The sequence below is a fragment of the Pithys albifrons genome, chromosome 4 (genome assembly GCF_047495875.1).
Source record: "Pithys albifrons albifrons isolate INPA30051 chromosome 4, PitAlb_v1, whole genome shotgun sequence".
In the NCBI taxonomy this organism is placed as follows: domain Eukaryota; kingdom Metazoa; phylum Chordata; class Aves; order Passeriformes; family Thamnophilidae; genus Pithys; species Pithys albifrons.
The window spans coordinates 9,686,512-9,708,426 of NC_092461.1; the positions used below are offsets into that span (position 1 = coordinate 9,686,512).

Sequence of the window (21,915 nt, forward strand, 5' to 3'; positions counted from 1 at the left end):
ATCTAGGGCAAGAGTCTAAAAAAAACTAATCAGTCCTAGGTCAAAGAGCAGCAGTTCCAATTTTAAGCCAAGTGAAGTGATAGGAGGTATAGAGCAAGACATGTAACAAACCCAGAACAATGGTTTAAAAAAAGTAAACCCTGTTGTTTGTATCTGGCCTGTAATGTATTTGTGATTGCATAAGGAAACAAACATATAAAATTAACTTTCTCAAGGACACATGAAAAATTTTTACAAGATGTTTTCAATCCCTGTTGTTCCTTTACACTCTCTTCTTGCTGTTCTACAGGAAATTTTAGAAACAGAAGGTAAATACTATTTTCAAAAGCAAAGGATAAAGGAATTATTTTTCTTTAAATGTTCCAGCTGATTTCTGAGTAAAGGAAGGAACTCGTAGTGTGCACACCTCTACAGGGACTGTTCCAGTGATAACACAGTATTTCTGTAGCCTGAAGTACCAGGCAGGGAGTGTGGGGATCTGCAGTTTGCTGCTTGCCCCAGTGACTGGTAATGGGAGAGCCAGGGTTTGTAAGCAGCAGTGGTATCTTTATTATGTTCCTGCTCTACTGGATGGTGGCAGGGAACAGATGCACTTTTGGGCATGTAGCTGTTCTTTGTTGTCATGTGTGCTGTATCTCAGTTTTTCCTGGGTGAGGGTGTCTGCTGCTCCATCACAGGGATTGTTCCTCCCCTTGTCTCAATAAATCAGCTGTAAGCTCTGAAAACACTGCAACAGGAGGGGCTTGCTGCATTTTCTCCTCAGGATAAGTCACAGTGTTGGGTTTGAAATGAAGTGAAATACTGGGCTACAGTCCCTTTGGGCTGGGAGAGGAATTAGCCCAAGAGTGGGTGAGCCCAGATCCCTGGATTAGATCAGAGAAGCAATTTTGGAAGGAAGAGAAATGTTCAGGCCCCTTGGTTTTATTTTTTCTTTGAAGGAAAGTGCTTCCAAATGTAACTGTCTGAACTCCTTGAGGATGGAGGCATTGCTCTGCAGTCCTGAGTTAACACCACACTTTGGCCTTGGGATGAGGGCATGGTTTGTCTCCCACATTTTCTCTGGGTTAGCTCATCACTCAGCCAGCAGATTTCTACCGAGTTCTTTCTTAAATGTTTAAAACTCTCTCTGCTCCAAGCAGGGAAACCCCAGGAACATACGTGGGTTTGACTGGACTCAGTCCTAAAGGCAAGCTGCTTTCAAGACTTGAGGCTATCATGGGTAAGGTTCTCCCAAGGCAAGGTGGGTAGGCATGTGTAGTGCCAGGGGCTGATTAGAAAGCCTGTGGCTTTGGCACCCTCTGCTTGGGTATCTGATGTCCTTAGCTAGAAGAAATCTTTTTCACTATCTCCATGCCACAGGATTTCGTTTTTCTATCTGCAAGCCCAGTGCATGCCTTGTCCACAGCTGATGAACCTTCAAGTTCATTGCAAAACCTCCCAGCCTTCAGATGCATGACTCTTTCTCCCTTCCCACCCAAAGATTACGGCAACCCAGTGGGAGTACCCTTCCTCCCATAGCCCCCACCAGGCCCTCCCTCCATGCAGAACTGTCACTCTTGACAGTCAATGGCTGAACTCCCTCACCCTTGATTTTTTTCTTTTGGGTGGAAAGAGGCTCAGCTCCAATGACAGAAGCTCCAGCAGTTATAAACATCCTCATCTGTTGTCCCAAGAGCTCGCCTGCCACGCGTATGCTGCTCCTTAAGAACTTGTGGTCTCCTTTCACTGCAAAGGCTCAGTGAGTCAGCAAAGCCTTGCAGAGCTCATGTGGCTTCACAAAGAGCTTTGTAAATACTGGGCTTTGTTTTTGCAAAACACCCAAGTAAAATTTATCTGTTTATGGCATGATACCTGCAGTTGTATCTAAACACCTTCCAGCTTGCCTTAGGGCTGGCTCAGTTTCTCAGCCACAGGACCAACTGTGGTGCAGCTTTGAATGCCTTCTGCCTTGAGATGAAGAGCAAGTCTTGCATTGCAACCTGGCTGGGAGAGAGCCTGTTGGAGGGCAATTAAACTTGTTTCATATCTGTGGGAAAGAGAAAGATTCTCCTTAGGTTTGTAGATATTAGGGGCACAGTGGGGCAAAGTAGGCACCTAGCCTACTTTGCCTGTGGGTCATGCATAAGTTTCACCCATGTGTTCATCTGTTAAGCTTGAAAGATTTTATATTGCAGTGTTTGGAGCCATGAAGGGAAGGGAAAATGAAGTGTCACCGAGTGGGCCCAGAAATGTACTCCAGATGATCGGAGCAGGTGATGGATCATAGTGGAAGGAGTTTTGGGATTGTCTCTTGAGTTTTCCCCTGTGTCTCTGAGCTGTGCAATCTTTCCAAACCATGCTGTGCCACTGCTGTGTGGGGCAGTGATATGCAGGCTCCAAGCTAGCTATGGGTGTGGAAACACAAGAGCAAATAAGGACAAACACAACTTCCACCAGGCTGTGTTACTCCCGACAATCTCATGTGTGGCTTTCCCTGGATAAGCCTCATGCACCTTTCACTGCTTTGGGAACATGGAAAAAGGCATTCAGCTTTTCATACCAGGTTCCTGTTGTGATTTCTAAATCCCTTACTAACCGAATACATGTCTTTTTGGTCATTCCCCCATCTTTTGTCCCTGTATGGGTTATCATTGCTTCTGTATGTTCTTTAGTAGAAACGTCCTTCTATCTAGACTAATAGTTTTAGACTTTTTTTTTTTTTTGTCACGAGCTTGTCTGTGAAATTATAGATGTCTTTTTATAAAACCATGGTTTTGTCAATTATTTCTGTTGTTAATTTTTGTTGCCCCCGAGTACTGACATATTTAAATTTCTGTCATACATTTCCTTGGTCAATGTTTTATTCTACTTGATCCTAATATGGTCGTCGTTATGCACAGCCATCTGCTAATTCTTCAATCTGTAAACTTTTTTTATTTTTTTATCTATTGGAATGAGGTCGGTACTCATCTCAAGTGCACTGGGTGCATGACCGTCTAAGGTATTTTTTGAATGACCACATGAGATCTCCAGCAAATATCTCTGAGGCTGAAGTCACCAGTGATGGTAATTCCTCTCTCTACACATTACAAACAGATGGTTGAGGAGATGTTCCATTCACTGGTAAAATTTGTTCTGTAACAGATGCCTGCCAGCTGCCATTCCCTGCCCTGCTGCATGATTTTATAGAGCTAACAAGATTAAGAAACTGTTGAAATTGATTTCTGCTTCTAAATACAGCAGATCTGATTCTGAAAATGAAGGGAAGGCTCTGTTTCAGGTGGTGCAAGCTGGCACAACTCCAGTGAAAAGTCAGTGAAGCTGAGCCACTTCACATCAACCATGGTACTGCCTTGAGGAACAGCTCTCTTAAACAAAAGCATAGGCATTAAGAAACCAACAACACAAAGAAGTTTCCAGAGCAGAACAACAGCACAAAAGTGGGAAGAGAAGAGAGTTTGGGACAGTTAAAAAAACTACCCTTCACTCATACCAGCAGTCCAAAAGTGCTGACACATCTTGAAAAGTGCCTTGCTTTGGAAACTCCAGTACATCAGATAGCTCATTGCTCAGTCTCAGTGCCGTGGTAGGAGGTTGTTTTGCAGCCTTCGAACTTGCTCACTCATGAATCAACACTTCCCACCTGTAACCATTGGGGCTGAAGCCATGAAACCTCACAGGCAGAAATCCTTCCTCTGATAAAAATCTAGAATGAACTCAGCATGAAGCTGTGGAAAAATGCAGATGTGTATTTTGAGAATTCATGGTCAGGCTTTGAACAATCAGATGAGTATTAAGAGAGAAAAAATGCAGTAGTTTAAAAATAACAGATCTACTGCATGGCAGCCATAAAAGGAGATTTTAAGGAAAGGAACAGAAAATCATGCCAGACAAATGCATTAGGAGCAGCAGTTGATATGGCGTGTACTAATGACAACATATATATCCCCTTTCTCCCCAAAAAACATGTGAAAACCTTACAGAAGCAGCCAGAGCACTCTGTTTAAACTCTCTTAATACAACATTCACTGCTTCTTATCACTGCAGGCTTTGGCTTAATACTACTGCTCTTCCTTATGTCTCCAGTCAAAATTTAAACTCTGGTCAAAGCTTTAAGCAGTGCTTATTTGAGCAATCCAACTTTAAGCATTGCAGGCTGTTTGAAAGCATCTGTGACCTGACAGATATGAATAGCGAAAAACATGACATTCTGAATGACCTTTCCTTCCACACTGTTCTCACAGCTCCTTTCTTTTTGGTAGATGTTTAAGTCTCTACTGTCTTCCCAGTCCTTAGTGCCTGATACACTTAGTTTGCTCCATCCATATCCATCCATCCATCCATCCATCCATCCATCCATCCATCCATATCCATCCATCCATACATACATACATACATACGTACATACATATCCATCCATCCGTCCGTCCATCCATCCATTCATCCCACTATGACCACTGTTTGCAGTGTCATTTCTTGCCTCTGTTGTGTAAAGGTCTCTGTAGCATCCCCCAACAAGCCAGACACCATCACAGACTTCCCAAGCAACCTTGTCCCCAGTGAACAGAATTCTGAGGTCTGTCATGGTTGGAGCTAATTGGCAAAAGAGTTCAGGCCTGCCACAAATGTCCCCTGCCATTACCACTCCACAAGCCCAGCCCATCTTAAGTCACTGCCTGCTGCCTACATCAAAAGTCCTTTGTGAAGAGCACAGTTACTCCTCTGTAACTGATATACATGGAGCAGGTCATCGCCTGCTTATGAGCTTTCCTTTTGTTTCGCAGTTTTCAAAAAAACCCCACAGTGTGAAGTCACGTTAGAAATAAATAGTCTCATCCTTCTCCCCTAATTATAGAAAGAAGAGCCTTGTTAGGCTACATGTGATTGTTTCAGTGTCAGCTCCTCACCTGGGAGTTTGACTGAGTTTCCGTAAGTTGCAGCAATTTGATTTGGCAAAACCTGAAACAAAATGCTTTATTTTCTTCAGATCCAAAGGATGATCTTCAGATTACTGAGTCTTTCCTCAAGGTGACTTTGAAAGCCATCTTCCTTGCCCCTACAATGAGACCTCTGTGCGTGGCATCCAGCTGTGATGGTCCCTGGAGAGTTTGTCTGAGCCAAGAAATTAAGAGCCCTGGCTAATGGGGTCAGTGGCTGCTAATGAAGTTGCACGTTCATAAACTACAGCTACAGCCCTCAAGGGAAACTCCCCATCATCCCTGCTTCAGGAGACAGCTTTCTGTGTCATAGGAACTTATAGGATCTATGAGGGCTGCTGGAGGCAATCTGCTGTGCACACTTTATTTTTTAACCTGACAACCCCCCCCCCCCCAACCCCTGAGCATGTTCTTCTCTCATTCTCAAATTGAATTGAGCAGAGTTTTAATTTCAGTGCCTGCATCAATTTGTCAGCAGTAGGCAAATGAGATGGGAGTTATTCAGGTTTTTTCCTCCTGTGGAGGATCAAACAACAAATCTGTATAAGGAATTCCTGATGGAAAAGCCTAAAAGGAAGATTATGAATTTTCAAAGCCATGGCCTTGTAAACCGAGCAGCTCTGCAGACTTCGTGGAACAAGAGCTCATTAGGAATAATTATCTAAAACCTGACTGAAATCTCTGTAGCTTTTCTGACTTACACCAGATGAAGATCTGCTCCATTCAACTAGTTTTAAGTCCAGACACACAGTCATGTGGTATAAACTTAATTTCCTCTGCATACTGTAACCATTGCTCTGCACTGTGACAAGCAAATGTATACTGGCCTTTGTATGACTCAACAAGAGATTACAGCATGTTTCTATATGGCATTTGTTTTGCTATATGTGCTGTGTATTTTGGTAGTTTTGCTGGTGCTTTATTTGATGCTCAAGATTAATAATTTCTGAAGCACAAGTGTGACATTCTTAGGAAAAATAACTTCCACTTGCTCTGTACTAATCTATCATGTTGACTTTATTTCCGTCACAGCATACCAAGAGCAAACAGCTTCCTACTACTCCGTGATTTTCAGCTAAATGCCTTTTCCAAAAGGTTAGGGAAATGCTTGTGTCATGGAAAAAACAGAATCCAGCTACACAGAAAATAAAGAAGTGCAGTGGATCAGGCTTAATGGAGCACTTAACAGGTTCAGACTAGCCCGAGCTTACATTAACTGAACCACTGAACCCATCCAACCTGAACAGATGTGGAGTGTTTTGGCTGTCCAGTTAAGATACACTTTAACATGGGATTCTTTATCTGCAAGTAGTAACACACAACCACCTGAGCAGCCTCACAGAAAATGACTCTGCAGCATGGTCAGAGGAGAGGGGCATTTGACACCTGCCCAGAGCAAGCTGCTCTCAGGGACTCTGCATAGGTTATCCCCCTCTGCCTCTGAAGATGCAGCTAAGGTTGTTCCCAGGCTCTTGTTTTTCTGGTTTTTTTCTCAAGTGTTTGTCCTGGGAAGAAGGTGTGGGGGATATTATCAGGATTTCAAGTGACATTGTCCTTTCCACTAGACCTTCGCTCTTGCACGGCTCTGATGTCTCACTAGTGTAAGGCTACTTTTTCCTTTCTAAGGAGCTGGTATCACAGTCAATATGGGAATTGCCCCATAGGTCTCCACCTCATCACAAATAGTGCTTCTCAAGCTGAGTTAGTCTGTCCTAACTAGACAGTGTTGCAACCACCCCTGTCACTGCTGTTGGTCATTCTGCAGTACTTTCTGCTAGACTTTCTTTTTGACCTGAGGGGAAAAAACCCAACCCTGTGCACACTGTTAGTTCATACAGGTGATAATGTGCCCAACTTAGGTGATCAGAAGGCAACTGGTATCATCATTATGTCTGCAGATAATTTAGGATTCTTTAAAGTAAATGTTCAGGGGGGAAAGTGCATGATTGCAGTTTAATATCATGGCTATTACAGCATCCCTGGCTCTAGCAGGCAAATCAGGAACATTGTAGCTCAGCATTTTCTGGATTGTAGGGATCTATCTGTTGGCTTAGGCTTTGCAAAAATGTAAGTGGTATTTACAATTGCACTTGGCAATGAGCTGCTTCTTTCTGATACAAGGCCAAATGCTAGGGTTATAATTATTGTGAATGCTGCATCCTGCAATCTGGAAGCATAAGCAGCACACATTGGTCTGGTCTTCACAAAGAAATTGTTGAGGGCTGCAGTGGCCATTCCTGAGGAATCTTCCCATGGCCCTGAATTATGTAGTAAACTCTCATCTGTGTCTTCTCCTCTCGACACTATTTGATTTTGCCTGCAGTAATGCTACTACAGACTGACTGCAGACTCCTGCTGGCCCAAACATAAGATTTAGGATTTGTTATTTTCCAGGGACTAATTTTAAACACTTAAAAGAAAACGGAAAACCTACAGTAGGGGAGAGACGCACTTGAAAACAGATCCTCCTTTATAGAGTAGTCTTGTACATCATCTTAATAGTCCTTGTAGTGAGCAAGGTGGGGAACAAAGCTTGATTCTCCAAAAAAGAGGAGTAGTAGCACCAGGATGACACAAGTGCTTCTGATCTTGACAGTGATCTCAGTGATCTGTGTAGATGCATACCAGATCAAGCCAGAGCAGAATCAGATAGACAGCCAACACCTAGAGACCTAGAAAATATTACATCAGTGCTCACAGTGATTGAGAGGATTTGCCTAAATTTGGGACTGGCATGCCTAAAATGACAGCTAAAGGTATGAGTCACATTGTAGGCCTGCCTGTGTGCTGTTGGCACTGAAGGGTTTCTTCGTTGCCAGCTGCCAAGCTGTAGTCCTTCCCAAGGGATGAACGATGGACACCTCACAGGCCAAAACAGCTCTTGAGAACTGCTGGACTCAGTGGGTAAAAACTGAAGCTAAAGCCACAGCTGAAATTTTGGGCCATGCTATAAAAAAATTACCTGAGTAAACTGAGGAGGAATTGTTTTTAAAGGAACGGAGCAGAGGGAGGGACCTACCCATACGCCTTGCACTTCAGTGTTGGGATGCAGCTTTGTTGAGTTCTTTTCTGGTGGGTAATAACAGTGTGTGTTTACAAGAAATACATTTGGACAAACACAGATACTGCACAATGTTACTGAGTTGGGTTTTTTCCAATAAGCAATCTGATAAGTAAAATTTGATTATCAGTACTCTGTAATTGGTGAATTTCCTATGCCAAACATATAGTCAAAGAAGAGTAAGAGAGTCTTACACAAGACACACCTAAGCTCACAGTCTTAATTTTATTTATTAGGAAAAAATTCCCCTGAAAACTAAACACGTCTCAAAATACTCTTCTCTAGATTTTGGTTTTGCAATGTATTCTGAATTTGACACAGCAGAAAAATTTTCAGCTAAAGATAGAGGGGATTTCATGCAGACAGACTTGCTCTTTCTGTCCTGTGTGTGTCTACATATATATTTATACATGTATAGTTTAGAGATGAAAAATATGAACTATACCTTCTTTAGCTTTGTAATAAATTCAAACTAAAGTGAAGCCAGAGGAAGACTTTGGCTGTGTGCTCAGCCTCTGCAGGTAGAGTCTCATTTTCAGTTTGTTCTATAAACAGACTCTTTTCTTCCATTATTTAAAACTGCTCAGCTGCTTCTCTGCAAGAAAACAGCAAAGGCAATTGAGTACAGTCTTGGTCACGTAAATGACTCTTGTCTCAAAAGCTAATTCGTATTCAGTGCTGTCCTAGTTTTATTTTTCTCAGACCCATAAAGGTTCTTTTCAGAGTTGAAGAAATTCCAATTAATGAGCACTGGAATCAGTGTGTGACCAAAAAAAGTACAGTATATAGCATACTGCTATAAAATTACAGATAAATATTTACATACCCTTTAATGTCACTTCACATTCTGTTAAGCTGTTGGGGGGGTGTTTTGGAGCTTTTCTCTAATCTTCATTTGACCATTTCAAGCATGACTAACATATTTTGAATTATTTTTAAACTTCCAACATCTTGTCTGTAAAACCAGCAAATGTGAAGGTGCAGGTGGCTGAGCTGAGTTCAAAAGATTAATTTGCTGGGGAGAACTAGGACTTTCCAACTGTATTTCTGTGCCTGAGTTTCTTAATAAAGCCACTGTGTTATCCTGAACTTAGGTTAACTCATGGTTACGGTGGTGTTGATAGCCATAGTGTCAAAGAATAATTCAGCCTGAAGCAGCCAATACAGGGATTTTTATTTTCCTCTCCTCTTTATCCAAGCATGGAAAAGGGGCAGGTTGCTACGTATTCTTGTTTCACCTTATCTAAATATATTGATCACTTCCTCCAGACTCTTATCTGTTTGCTCTGCAGTGGCTGTGCTTCATTCACACGGGGATTGCAGGGAAGCTGAATGGATACAGCCATGTGTAAGGTTGGTTCAATCCAGGTGGCACTGGGCCTGGCTTCTCTTTTGTTTCTTCTGGCTGGTTGTTTGACATCCACCAGCCTCTCTGTTCATTAAGGCGGTGTGATGAATGGAAGGCAGTGAGTGTAATTTGGGCAGTTAGGGCCACCTGGCCAATAAATATAACAAACATCCACTAGTGCATCTCTTTCAGCACCACATGTGTCAGTGAAATGCAAACTGGATAATAGTGAATGGAAATCTGAAATTGATGTGAGGATTCTAGCAGTTCCCAGAGTCGAGCTGTCTTCTCTTGCCCCGGCCTTTTTAAGCCCTGTAAAAGAACAGTTTCAAAGGTGGCGTTCCCCCAGTAACAGAGATTACATACATGTAGCATTATTTTGCATGCAGAAAACATAGGGTTCTGCTGTTTTTAACACTGGCATAACTTTATTAGAGTAGGTCCTGCACTGCCCAAGGGTAGGTGTACCCAGCCACACAACACTGGGCCGGTGGTTGGCACAGTGATTTCTGTGCCATCCCTGCTCTGTGTGTGTTGCACAGGCAATGTTCTGGGGAAGGTAGGAGAAGGGTATCCCTTGTGCAGAGAGGGGAGGAAGCTCAGCCCACAGGAGCCCAAAAACCAGCTGATTTAAACACCAACTTTGCACTTAAAGCTTCCAGCCTATGCCTTTTCCTGACCTGAACTCTGCCAGATCTGACTTCAGCAGTGCTACAGTGGGCAGAGATGAGGAGCAATCCTGAGTTGGAACCATGGACATCATTTGTGCTCATGTTGGATAACACTGACTCATAGATGTGACCTTGGACTCAATACAGATCAGTGAAGGCAATGCTCACAGTGTATAGGAACAGCCTTGCGCTGGCCAGGGAGTTTAATATCTTTAGCAGACTTTACATCATGAAGTGGTTAATGAATTCTTTTGCACTGAAAGGCTGGATTCAATAAAAAGTTTCTGGGGCAAGTTACCATAGCCTGCCATACTACAGTGCATCAGGCAGACCCTTTTTTTTTTCTTTTTATTTATTTTTTCTTGCCCTTTTAATTTTAAATTGAGTGCAGCTGACTTCCTCCAATGCTGTTAACAATGGCACTTCTTTCCCTGGGACAATGTAACATTTAAAACAGATAAAAGCCCATGTGGGGCTAATAAAAGTTTGCCCCCATCCTCATTCCTGTAGGGCAAGTTTCCTCATCATTAACATTTTAAGTAGCAGGCACTATGAATATGAATGTAATTGACTTTTACACACTATTACTCATCAGCGGGTAACTCTGAACAGGCATCACTGGAGGGATGTGCTGAATCTCAAAGAAACTTTTTGTGGCCCAGCAGCAGGGGAGCAATGTGGAGCTGTGTGAGAGGCATCCTCAGTGGGGACTGGGAAGTCACCAGGGAAATAACTGTGGAGGCCAGAGAGCTGGCCAAGGCAGCACAGTCCAACAAGAAAAGGAAAATGCGAAGATGCACAAATTAAACTCAGCATTTTGCACCAGTAGGACTCCTGTGTGCTCCTTCTGGTGGCTGATGTAGAGAGACAGCAAGGCAGTGGGTTCCAGATTTTCCATCTGAATTGCTTGTACAGTTTGGGTTAGTGATCCCAATGAAACCCTCTGAGCGTGGGTCTTTGTCCATATCAGAGAATGTTGCAGGTTTGGCCTAGCTGTTGCTAACCTTGGACTGGCCTCCCTTCCTTCTCGGAGGTAAGGAAGGGACTGGAGGGACCAGGCTCCAACTACTTCCCACAAGCTCTTCAGCCCAGGAAGGGAGACAGCAACAAAACCACTCCCCCACTGCTACATGGAAGACACGTGTGGAATACTTGTAATTTCTTTAGATACAATGGTTACTGAGGAAGCCATGGGTCAAACCATTACAGGGACAAGGAAAGGCATATGACTTGCATACCTTTTTGGATGGAGAGTATTCATTGAATTCTAGCAAAAATCCTTGCTAAGAACATTATGACTTTGAAGGCACTGTTAAAGTGTTAGGTTTTATAAATGCACTTTGAGGTGACTTCTTTCCGGTATATATATACTTTTTACACAGTCAGTCTAAAAACTTCTTCAGCCAGCAACCTGACTAGTTTTAAAGTAGTCTCTGCGTGGCAGTGGCATGTATTTTGACTGTCCTCCCTTCAGAGCTCCATCCAGAACAACCATGACTGGAATCTTCCTTTGCCTTCAGAGATCTTTGGATTGGGCTCCTTGTTGCTTTGCATATTGGTGCATCTCTGTGAGGGAGATTTTAGTTAGTTATTTATTGATTAGAAAATGTTTTAAAGCCTTTATCAGCGCTGTAATGGAAAGATGCCTTTGTTCCTTTCCTCCACCTCCTCTTGGTCTCCTTGTTGCTGAACAGTTCTTGGTTCCCTGACCAGCTGCAGGTGGTTGTAGCTACTAAACCTGCCCTGCTGCTGGGGCTGAGCCCTTGCCCGTCCCGCAAAACACTCCCATCAGTTACAAGACCAAAGAGTTACTGCAGTATGGACTGTTTATGTTTACAAATTTAGAAATGTGATTGCTCCTTCATGAGTGTTTACCAACTACATATTCCAGCCAAAGCACAAATGAGTCATTTTTACATTGCTCGTAGAAAATTTAAAAAGGCTTAAACACCCACAAAATTTGCTTACTCTTCAGGTGTAGCCCCCGGAAGGGTGAGGACATCTTCCGCCGTATTGTGATTGGAACATCACTGTCATGACTATTGGGAAGTCAAACAGTCCCTACCAGTGATAGGGGATGTTCAAAAAATTAAGGAAAAGGACATAAGGTCAGATCCTGAGGACAATTTGAAAAAATGGGGTGGGATGCATTCTCATGACATGACAGTGATGCTGGATGCCTTTGTAGAATTAAAGTGAATTTTATCCTCACAGATACGAAGTTAGATCTTCCGATGCACTAGTTGCTGTCATTCTGTTCAGAACAACGTGCACAAAAGTATCCCAGAAGTGCAGCTCAAAATACCCACATTGCTCTTGTGTGTCACTCCCTCTCTTTCCATTAATTCAAAATGACTCACAGTATTGAAAAGGCAAACATTGATCAAAAGACTGAAGAGTGATTTACTGGTGCGGGATGGGACAAGATGTTGTTTTAGCCCAACAAACAGTAACTGCATTTAGAGGTATTGCCAAGGGACTCCGAGGTGGTGCTTGCTTACTAAATTGGGTAAAATGCAGGGATTTCACCAAATGCAAATGACAATGAACAATATGTATGACTCAATATATCCGCTATGCTTTCAATGTGCAGTCAGAGGGTGGTATAGCTGACCTTTTAAAGTGATGGTTTTCAAACCACATTGTTATGATTATCAAAGTGTTCATTTTAGAATACAATATTTGGACCCACTCCTGTTAATAGGCTCATGTATCGTTTGAAGGCTGTTTACCCCACAGTTTATAAGAAAGCACTTCCAGGCAGCCCCAAGAGTGTCATACATTTATTTTTATGTCTAACCAGGGAGTGAAATTTGCCCTGAATTCTCTGAGGCTTGACACACACCTCTGGAGTACTTCAAGTCATGTATGGAATTAGCTAAAATAAGCTTGATGGTGATTTTGTGAGACCTTCCTGTGTGCCAGAAATAGTCCTCAAGAACAATGTAGGGCAAGAAATATTCTCTGATCTTTAGCCTCAGCTTCCTCCTGTCTAAAACCAGTCAGTGACATCTCTGGCGACCAGAGCAGATCCCAACACAGCTGTGGGGTGATTCCAGTTTTGCAGTACTGTAAGAGAAAGAAAAAAATCTGGCATCAAATTTGTAAATTTAAGTGTAATAAAGGCTAAAAAAGATAATTGAAACAATCACAGCACAGAGTCAGCCCAAGGCCAGCAAGCAGACTGGAACAAGGCCCCTGCAAATCCAAGAGAGACAGTTTTGCTGGGATGGATTTCCTCTCTGTCCTCCATCAGCCAAGCCAAAAACTTAACAGGAAAAAAATCAAAAGGAAGCCGTACAAAGCAATTTGGCTGAACAATTGGCTGTACTCATTACAGGTTAATAGCCTGGGCCCTGCTTCTCCATGGTGTGGGGACTCGGCGCAGTGCTCGGGAACCAGGGAGACGCTGCCGCTGTGACCAGCCATGACCACCACCCCCATTCCCACAGCACTGCTCATACCAGCACAATCACCCCTCTGGCCTGCCAGGGCTCTGCCACAGGCTGGACCAACCACACTTAAAGCACAGCTTTCTTAAGGCATCAGCCGCAAGGGTCAGATACCCCATCAGGGCAAGAGTTAAGTACTAAAAAATAACAGAATCTTCTAGCGAGTTGAGGATGCCTTATTTTGATCGTGGAGGTCAGACATAGACATGGGAATTCCCCCAAGCTGGTTTATTTGCAGATTTGTTCAGACAGTTTCTTTCTTTTTTTTTCTTTTTCTTTTTTTTTTTTTAACAAATCAGCCTGTTTTTTATAATAATCTCATCTTGAAACTTGAGAGGAAGGGAATGTATGGGTGAGCAACTAATATCAGTGAGTTCTGGAAACTCCCTTTTTATGGTCTCTCTCATTTAGCAGCTGTACTGTTATGATACTTTCATTGCATTAAAAACTTATTTAGCAAGACTGACAATAAATTAACTTCATCTGTTCCAGTAAAATTAGCTTCAGATCACAGTAAGTTTGAGAAAAGCACTACTAAATAATATTCATATACAGACAACAGAGCTTTGATCTAATATATCATGAAAAAGAAAAACATCAGAGTTGTTACGATCAGAGAAGGCAAAGCTATTTTCCCTCTTTATTGATTATTCTCTTGGTTCAAATATTATTTTAAGAGTGCATAGGTAGGATCTAGTGACTTGTAGATGCAAACATTGGTTTAAAATGAATTTCAAAGCATCTCTTTATACAAAGCAATATATTTACTGATTTAAATCATACCCATCTGGACATGTTTATCAAAATCAATCCTTGTCTCCTGTAAGTCATTTGCTGCCATTGCCACCCACTGGCCAGGGACAAATAACCATCCTGTTACTGACCCAGATCAACAAATGCCCTGATTAAACAGACACATCTTGCTACACATCCAACTGCTTCCTATACAGCATCTTGCCTTTAATGCAAAATTTATTTACTGATTTTATCTTCAAAACATAAGTCGTACTCTGGGAAGGAGCAGGGAGAGGGAGCCTGCTCTGCAGACCGTGAACTCTGATCTGGTAGTTTCATCCTCTAACATCTCTTTAAATGTACTATCTAAAATCTGAAGGATGTTATCCTTTTATGTTTTTGTAAGACAAGATTAATTTTGGCAATATGTAGTAAAATAATGAAACTGAATTACAGACTATCGGCAGCCATTTTTCTCACATAGGGGTCAGCATACATGGTAATACTTTGGATTAAGGATGAAATTGCTACAGGACTGTAATAACTAACCTTGTTAATCTCATTTTTTTAAGAGTATCTCAGAAAGAAATATTACAGCAATCACAGCTTAACATTGGCATCATTCTCTGCTTTAACCACAGTCTTTTATGTACTGTGATTTTGTGTGTTATTTTGTCCTAATATTAGTAACAACTTTATTAATCATGCCTGTTGTTGGTTGGTTTGCCACTTTCCTTCACAAGTTATTTTAGGGCCCAATATTTGTGCCTTTGAAAAAGTGATATAAAAGTGATTCCTTTTAGAGGAGCTGCTCTTCACTTAGGTACCCATAAACAAAAACTAAACCAGGCTCTCAGACTTCTCTCCCCTGCACCTTTCAGTACCATACCAGGTTCATACCACCAATGCTGAGATAGCCTTCTCTACAAATGGTTTATTAGAGGCAAAGAAAGGCAATAATGTTTTGTTCTCTGGATAATTAGTAAGGGGGAACAAGGAGAAGAACTTCCCAGAACAACTGCATGTTTTGTTTTTAAGTTCTTTGGAACAATTCTGCCAGGCAGCGCGTTTTCCCTCTGTTTTCATTTGTCTTTGTTATTTTCCTATCTAATTAAAATTCTGCAATGCCGTCATGAAATTGTTGTCCGTTTAAGGTCACAAACAGCTTCTGTCCTAATGAAATATGAATTGCATTAGTTAATTGAATTGTGCACTTATTGCGTGTTGTGAATGGACTGAGCGCGCTTATATTCTTAATATATACTGAGCATTTTATCAGTTCAGGCAGTGTGTGGACATAGAAAATGCTGCTATCATTCTTTGCATTACAATAGGGAGATTTAATTGGCAATAGATGGGACTAAGAAGTATTTATGAAGGACAAGAACTCCAAGATCTCACAGAGGCATCTGCTAGCTGGGATGAGATCGGCTCTTCAGTGATCTGGGGTCAGGTCACAGTCCCAAGCGGAAAGCTCGAATAAACCCTTATTATGCATGGTGTCTCTGTGATGTCTGTCAAGATAGGAAGAACCAAGGAAGAGTAACGAAACATCTGTGGCCTTCTGCAGCAGCAGGATTTCTGGTTTAAATGAACCTTGTAATTGAAACCCTCAGCACACAGGCCAGACTGTGCTCTTCCAGGGTCTGCCTGGTCTCTGAGCTGATACCCCTCATACCCCTGGTAACACAACAAGCTGAACTCTGGGGGTCTTTTTCACAGTCGGGAGGTTCTTTCTTTGAACTATGGGAGGATTCAGTTCAGGATATCGAGGACCTGATCAAAGTTAGATGAAAACATGGGAACTGCTTCTGCTGACCTTAAGGCTGTGGATGAAACTGAAGCTAACAGGAAATGCAGACTCTCCTACTCAGCCTTTGTAATGTCTAAGATGGGTACATTGCATCTGTAACTACTCAGTGATGGACTCTGCTAAGGAACCAGACTGTTTTAGAGGATGGTCATGAGTTGGGAAAATGGTAACAGAATACTAAATCTAATCTGTTTACATGGGTCTTGATTTTTTGCTAAGTTATTCTGATCATTCAGCATTATACATAATACACATGTGTTGTTGCATATATACACATATATGTAATATACATATGCATATACATCTATCTCCAATATTTACCCCTTAGATTTATTTATAGAGAAAAGGTATCTTTGAATTCTGTAAAATCTGAATATAGGACTTTACAGCTACTGTTCAACTTGACAGGCATGGAGACGTATCTATTGTTCTGTCAAATAGTGCCTCCCTTAGCTCAAAATGATACTTCATTCCATGGTAGGCTGAAAGAAAAGATAAGTAATGTTGAAGAGTTGTTGAGAAATTTCTTCTCATTATCATTTTCCACGAAAAAAACTGAGGAAATTAGCAAATGGCTTTTTTTTCAAACTACAGCACAAACTAAGGCAGGAATATGAAACTACTTAAGATAAACACAGCTAAAAATTGACTTGCCATGGTACACAATTCCCAAAGGGAAATACCATGAACCTTTTTACAAAAGAAACAGAGAGAAGAGCATCTGTGCTTGATCTCTGCAGGCATGGACAACCTCTTTGTGGGGACTTCCCAGCTCGGTGCACGTGCAGAGCCACTTGTTATTTCCCACTGTGGGTGTGTAGCACTCACCTTCCAGGAACACTCCTCCACGTGCCCCAGACAAGTACTCTGTTACCACCATCCACAGATGATGCACTCAGATACAGAAATTAAATGAGGGATTCTGATTCAAGTAGGTAGACAAGGACTTTCCCCATATGCTCAACAGAGGGGGAGAGTTTTTTTCAGAGGGACATGTGGGGATAGCCACATTAGGTAGCTACTTCTCTGAATCAGCTGAAAGAGCTTCTCTCTTCCTCAATCATTTTATTTATGGAACGTAAGGGGACCTGCCTCTGGGTGTAGTTGTTGCATTGCAGAAACGCTACAAGAGGATGAGTTTCCTGAACTCCCCAACTCCTCTGAGACATTCATACCTTCTGAAACTTCCATCTGAGGAATTTCCCACCTAGTGCCCGTATCACTTGGCTGTCCCCTTGGTGGCTCTCTCACTCTCTCTCTCTTTCTCTCTCTTTGAATTTTCTGCATTTACCACAGTACCGAGAGCTCTAGCTGAGCTACTGTTGACTATCTGCCCGCATGAAAGGGTTCAGGAGGTGAGTAAGAGGGGGGTGGGTGCTGTAATGGTTTGATGAGGTAAGTCCTGACAGAGTAACAGGCAGTGGGCAAATGACTGAGAGCGAAAGTGGTGGGATGGGGCGTGAAGGGTGATTGACAGTGGTTGCTTAGTGGTCTGAAAAGAGGTGAGTGAAAGTACTTGGGTGGGAGGGAGGGGAGTTTGGGAATCACGGCTGACCATGAGAAAGACAGGGTGTTACCCCGTGGCACACTACAGGTGTATAAGCTGTATTCTCTCCTGTGAATCAATTAATGTAATTAAAAATGCTCACGTAGTTCTATCTAAAATTATATAATGTAGTGCTGCATAATTAAAGAGGGGAGGAAATGAAAGAGATTCAAGGAAGGCTGAAAAATAAAAATAAACCAAGGAGTCCTCTGGGGAGACTAGAGAAGAAGCAAAGACTGATAGAGACTTGCAGACTGACATGGCTTTGCTGTCTTCTATAGCACCGCCACGTGCAAAGGGACAGTCTGGTCCCAGCTCCTGTGGGTGGCCTTCTACAAAAACACCTATACTCGGGCTGCCCCTCTGCCCCCGGCTCCAGCCACAGGATCCAGTTTCCCATCTGAGGCATGGGGAAGCTTCACCTGGCCCAGCACCACCAGCCATACCTCTGTGGCCTCTTCCAACATTCACTCCAGCCTCAACCAGGGCAGGAATGCAGGGATGGTCCTCGGAGCACCCTGGAAGAACCTGCTTCCCCCACTGTGACTAACTCAATTAAAACCCCATGACTTAACCTAAAGTAAACAATAAATAACATGGAGGAAAAAGGACACCACGCACAGACCAGTGTGGTCAAGCGAATGCCATTTATTACACACTGCACATGCTTCATATAGGGTTAAGGCTACGTTCAGTTGGCTAAATTGAACCTCACGCCATCTAATTGCAAATCCCCATTGGTTATAATGCATATGTCACAAGTCCAGTGTTTTGGTGAACTCATCCTGACTGTTTTCAGGAAAATCTCCGGTGTGCTGTGAGAAACCTGAGGAGTTATTCATGAGAAACTTCTGGGGAGTCGCTAAGAACTCCTAGGGAGTGATCTCTTCTTCACCAGACAACAGCAGCTGTGGCCTTGATTATTCTTAGCTGCTTTCAGTCTCACAGGGTCTTATATAGATCTGAATTGCTCACCTTTGATTTTTCTGTACCTACATTAACCGGTGTCTGTGCTGGACAGAGGAGTGAAGGTAGCATTTTATATCCTGGGACGTGGTTAAATTTGGTACTGTTAGCAGGTGGTTCAGCTTTATTTTCAGTTAAGTAAGGAACACGGCTTTTTTTTTTTTGGATACAGCCTGTTCCCTTTTTCTGCTGTCATATGTTTAATTACTATTCCTTCCATTTGCATAAAGCATATACATAAAACCTAATTTTTGTTCTTTACTTTTTAGTTTTCATTAAATGTTTTATGGAAATATGCCTTGTAAGATGAAAGAACTTACCAATTTTAAAAATCCGTCTTCAACTTCTTTACTTAACCTTTTATTATGACTACCATTTAACTTAGATATTTTTCTTTTTTTGAATACTAAATAGTCCCATTAGTTTTCCAGATAAAAAAACACACTGTATTTTTTTTCTTAAGTTAAAGGTACTATGTTGTTCATTTTTTAAATTTCTATATGAATCTTATTTTAGGAATCCATGGTTTTGCCTCAGTCAAAGTCTTTCTGTTAGATGAACATGAAAAAGTTTAGAAGGAAATCTTTATAAACACTGAAGGACAGAAAACTCCCCTGCTCAGCTCATACACAGTTATTAAAAATTGCGCTTCTTTATCCAAGTCTCGGCACATCCAGTACAGGCTGTGTCTGTGGCTGGGCTGTGCTGAGCACCACCTGCTTCACACAAAGGCAAAGAAATGCCACAAGAAGTGGATTTAGGATAATCTCATCTCCCATCCTTTCCCCTCTCCTGCATAGTCCCTTTGAAGATCTCACACTAATCCCAAAAATCAGAGATTGATTTAATCCTTCAAACAAAAGCCTTCCATTATTATCATTATTATTACTGTTATTATTGTTATTACTATTATTATTGCCACCATTATTATTACTACTATTATTACTATTTTTTGGACTAATTGTTAATGGCTTTTGTTTACTGTTGAAATATTTAATTATTCTTTGAAGCTCGCTAAACCCACTTCTAGGCATCCTGTAGCAATTATCTAATTTAAATACTTTAAATAATAAAATGGTCTAATTGGGGATGGCATGCAAAAGTATGTCCTCTTACCAGTGTTCAGTTTCCTGCCTTTCCTCATGTAATTGAAAGCCCTCTATTTCTTGCATGGTGAGGACTGGGAGCACTGAATCTCCACCCATGCATTCTCTCTCCCTGTCACTCATTCACTCCTTGTTCAATTAGTTGTTATATACTCACATGACTTGTTCCAGCACCCTTTCTGTTGAAAAGTTTTCTCTGTTCTTACTCTGATCCCTGTCAAATAAATAGTACAGAAAATTCAAACGCAATTTGCAGAAAAGGTTTCTTAAATTCAAGCAACTTTAATTAAATTTTTATCAATGCAATGATTATTAATGCATAATATTAAAATTTTAGAAATGGGATCAGTCCCTATTCAAACTGTAGCTTTTTAATGTATTTCTCAACCCAAGACTTTTAACACTTGGCACCTTCCTAACTTGAGACAACCAAGGCAGGAGGTCCCCACCTACTCAGTTAGATGTCTACTCCTGTGTTTAGGAATCTAACCTGAAAGCATATTTTTTTGAAGACTTAGGCAAATGGGATACATTACAGAGACAATGAGGAAGAGCTCCCTTGGGCAATATAGTACTGACAGTGATTTGCCCAGTCAAAAACACAACATTTTATTAACCCTTAAGCAAGTAGATAAAAAAGACAGTAACTCCTATTTTGACTATGGAACTGGCTAAAATACCTTACCTTCTGTTAAGGACCCTTGATGACACAGGTTCTGCTTTTTTACTTTCAAATGTTCTGAAGTCCCACAAATGGCTGTGACAAACTGAGGAAGCTTGGAAGCTGAAAGCTGGTCTGGGAGGGGAAGGGTGACTCTCAGGCATGAGCCTGGCCAATGCTTTATTTTATTTTATGAAACCAGTCTCCTGAGGAAATAGGAGCTTGGCTCAGAGTGGAGGGTCAGATCACTCTTTTCTGGCAGGCAGTGCAATTCTTTGCAACCAAAGATGCCTTTTGCCACTAGTTCAGAATGAGACTGGCAAGACAAACACCCCCAGTTGTTCCGAGCAACATGGTCAGTGGAACACGAGCTCAGCAAGTTTCTTAATTTCAGCCAAAACCATGGATGTCAAGAAACACTGGATGAGCTTTGCATACCAGTAAGAAAGAGAGACTGGGAAGGAACATCGTTTGGCTGGATAGAAAACTCTGGGTCCAAGACAGGGCAAATGACTTTGACTCAGCTGTTCCCAGTTTCATATGCAAATCTGATGAGGCAGCGAGATCTAAGCCAGTTTTCAGTGTGGTCAGAACAGACATTCTGTGTAAGAAGGCTTTTAACTTTGTTAGATAGAGTATGGTAACCTCCCGAGGAAAGGGGAGCCTAGAAACTGGAGAGGACCAGAACAGAAGTAGATCCTGCAAATAATCCAGAAGTTACAAGGATCTGGGGAACATATTAGTCAGATATGTCTATTAAAGACATCTGTATATATGGCAGAATCTTGTGAATTCAGGGAACACAATGCCAATTATGACCATCAGAGAGTTGTAATTTTGGTAAATGCATAAAAGAGAATTCAGTAAAACTAGGAAGGTATCAGAAGAAGGAGTTGAATAAACATAACTATTTAGACAAATGTAACAACCTTAAAAGCAAAAGAACAATCAGAGTATTTTGCTGTGAAGGATGATTTCAATAGCAATAGATGGTAGGGAAATACAGTGAAACAACATAATTATCTACCTACAAACTGTTCAGGAAAGAAAGGCTGAGCCACAGAGAAAATAATGCTGTACAGAAGGATAACATGAACATTATTTAGTGAACTTTAAGTGGGAATGCAGCTGAATCTTTGAAGAGAAATAAATAAATGCTAAACTAGAAATTCCAAAGCATTTTAACAACTTTGGGAAAGTAAAGACATTAGCAGGTCTTTGTTGCCAATATCCAGGTTAAGAAAAGGAAACAGAGTGAGCATTGTTGAACTCAAAAAAATTGTTAACAAAATTGTGGTAATAGAGACTTGGACTACTCCCCTAAACTTGGCCAGATCAGAGGGCACACAAATTAGAAGAGCAATTTTCTTAACACATGATACAACAGTATCTTGGAAAAGTGACAGACAGAGGGAAGAAACTAGTCTAACTTGGGTATTAATCACAAACTGATTGTAGCTGACTCACTAAGTACTAACGTTTAGGTGGACCAGAAGGCTAATTCTATACAGCAGCTCCTGTGTTCAGGGATCAAACTTTCGTCTCTTCAAGGCGATGCTCTTCTATTTTCTTAAAAAACTGTGACATAAGTATGTATTTTAATATCTAAAAAGTTCAACAAAGAGCAACTTCATTTTCCT

The 21,915-nt window shown here is 41.6% G+C and overlaps 1 protein-coding gene and 1 long non-coding RNA gene across 2 annotated transcripts in view; one reads left to right on the plus strand and one right to left on the minus strand.

The window, feature by feature from the left end:
* BCL2 (BCL2 apoptosis regulator) overlaps nt 1–21,915 on the plus strand; it is a 97,228-nt gene that overhangs the window by 57,472 nt on the left and 17,841 nt on the right. The window lies entirely within an intron of this gene.
* LOC139670840 (uncharacterized) lies at nt 12,821–20,363 on the minus strand. The gene is made up of 3 exons (XR_011697584.1): nt 20,300–20,363; nt 19,772–19,828; nt 12,821–13,065 (listed from the first exon to the last, which is right to left on the minus strand). It is a non-coding gene; the product is annotated as an uncharacterized lncRNA (long non-coding RNA).